Source organism: Symsagittifera roscoffensis, chromosome 1 (genome assembly GCF_963678635.1).
Source record: "Symsagittifera roscoffensis chromosome 1, txSymRosc1.1, whole genome shotgun sequence".
In the NCBI taxonomy this organism is placed as follows: Eukaryota; Metazoa; Xenacoelomorpha; order Acoela; family Convolutidae; genus Symsagittifera; species Symsagittifera roscoffensis.
This window is the reverse complement of record NC_087062.1, coordinates 56763800-56766483: the sequence shown is the minus strand read 5'-3', so window position 1 is coordinate 56766483 and position 2684 is coordinate 56763800.

Genomic DNA, 2684 nt, shown 5'->3' with positions numbered 1-2684 from the left:
CCTTAAAAGGCAGTTGGAACAATCATTCTTCGCCCTGATACAAGCAGTCTGGTTTACTTCTTTCTAATTAAGAAGTGTGTCACTTTTTAAACTTTTTTTAATCTCACCGACAACAAAATATGAATACAGACTAGTTTTGAGACCTATTGTCACTTAAATTTCTCATTCTCAGTTGAATCAGATTCTCAGTAGACTTTTTCATGATTTGAATTTTTTGTTGTTTTTCATCATCATGTATTGAAGCACACTCACCTAGCAAAACTTAAACCCTAGTTGTGCTCCAGCTAGAATCATTCTTAGAAATGTTAGCCGACAAACTTAACTAACTGGTACAATTAAGTTTATAAAACTTGAATTATAAATATATTATTAGAAATACTTCTTTCTAATATAGAAGTGTGTCACTTTTTAAACTTTTTTTAATCTCACCGACAACAAAATTTGAATACAGATTAGTTTTGAGACCTATTGTCAGTTAAATTTCTCATTCTCAGTTGAATCAGATTCTCAGTAGATTTTTTCATGATTTGAATTTTTTGTTGTTTTTCATCATAATGTATTGAAGCACACTCACCTAGCAAAACTTAAACCCTAGTTGTGCTCCAATTAGAATCATTCTTAGAAATGTTAGCCGACAAACTTAACTAACTGATACAATTAAGTTTATAAAACTTGAATTGGTTGCATCTGGAATGCAGAATGCTTTTTTAAACAAGAAAGTTCGAAAAAAAGTTTTACAATTCCTCACTAGCGCTCTAGCAGAAAACGCTATCAAATAATCATTTGAAAAATGGCCAATTGAATTGATAACATGGTTTTCGGGGACACAATTATCATTCAAAGAAGTTTATTTTTAGAAATAAGATCAGCTCTACAGCAGTTTCCTGCGTTTCATTAGGGTTATGGCACACTGAAAAAAGCTTTGAGTTTTGTCATAGTTGGGTTCACTTATATAATTCATATGGCAACAACGCCAATTTTTGAACCAACCTAGCTTAGCAAAAAAATAATCACAAGTAAATTATCTTTTTAAGTTTGAGGTCAATACGTCACTTACTTTCAGATGATAAAAAACGGTAAGTTGATGGTTCGGAATTGATCTGGCGAAAAAAACGGCGAGCACAAAAAGTTGCTCATTTTCTTTGTGAAGTCGGAATAACAAAAATGCCATCTTGCTTGATATAATGAAGCCTAACGAAAGATCACTTGTTCGGACTTTAAATCTGTCTCTCAAAAATCCGTTTGCTTTTGAGCAATTGTTGAAAACTATGAATGGTTTTTAAGCTTTTTCAGCAATTTCGTTCATAAAATTTATGCCATCTATGTCAATTCATTCATTCATTCATGGGTTTATTTTGACACCCTTTCTAGACTCAAAAGTGTTCTGTTCTTAGTAGAAATATTGTCGAAACAGGTGGGTTTTCAACTTTTTCCTGAATAGCAATTCATCCGATTCTGATTTAAGCTCCTGCGTCAGACTGTTCCATAACTTCGGTCCTGCAAACGTGAAACATCTCTTTCCATATTTTGAACGCGCCATGGATAAACGTATGGTGGCATTCCTTCTGTTGATCGAAAATCGTTGCCTTATCGATATTGCTATGTCATCAAAATATTGGGCTATTCTGTCATCATGAAGTACTTTGTGGAGAAGAACTAGAGTCTTAAACTTAATACGCTGACAAAGCTGCAGCCAATGCAGTTCATGTAGAAGGATCGTTGCCGACGTCTGCCGATGTGCCTGAAACACAAATCTGGCAGCGGCATCTTGTGTTCGTTGTAATTTTTTAATCAATTTGTCCGGTAAACCCAAAAACAGCGAATTATAGTAATCCAGTCGCGATAAAATAAGATTTTTCAAAAGAATAACACGGTTATTAAAATCCAAATAGTAGCCAACGCTGTATAATTTCCGCAGGACGAAGTAACATGTCTGCGTTACTTTGTTTATATGGGGAACCGCATTCCAGTTTTTATCAATAAGTACACTTAATGATTTCAATTCATTCAACACCCTTACTTCATATGAGCCAACAAAAAACGATTTGAGGTCCAGTTTATGGTTTGGTTTTGCGAGTGAATTAATTTCAGTTTTGTCGGGGTCTACCACTAAACCAAGTTTTTTGTAACAATCAAGCACGTTAATTATAATAGAGTGAACTTTCTCCTTGACACTGATAAAATCGTTTTCTTTGAAGTTTGCAGCAACATAGAATAAGGTATCATCTGCATAAAATTGATAAGATACGTTAAGTTTAAGAAACACATCACGAAGAGGTAAAACATAGATGCAAAATATAAGGGGTCCCAAGATCGACCCTTGGGGAACACCGTGTTCAATCTTAACTTCGTCAGAGTAATGTGAATCAATGAAAACTTTTTGGCGACGGTTACTGAGATACGATCTAAACCATTTCAATATGTTATCAGAAAGACCAATATAATTTTCCAGGATTCCAATCAAATAATCATGTCTAAGGGTATCAAACGCACTAGGTAAGTCAAGGCTCATCAATATCAGGTAATTATTCATATCCAAAAATTTACATATATCATTAGATGTTTTCAACAATGCCGTTTCTGTCGAAGCTCCAAATCTGTATGCAGATTGATTATTATCCAGGAGACCCGAAACCATAACATGTTCAACAAGCTGACTGTGTATAAGTTTTTCAAATAACTTC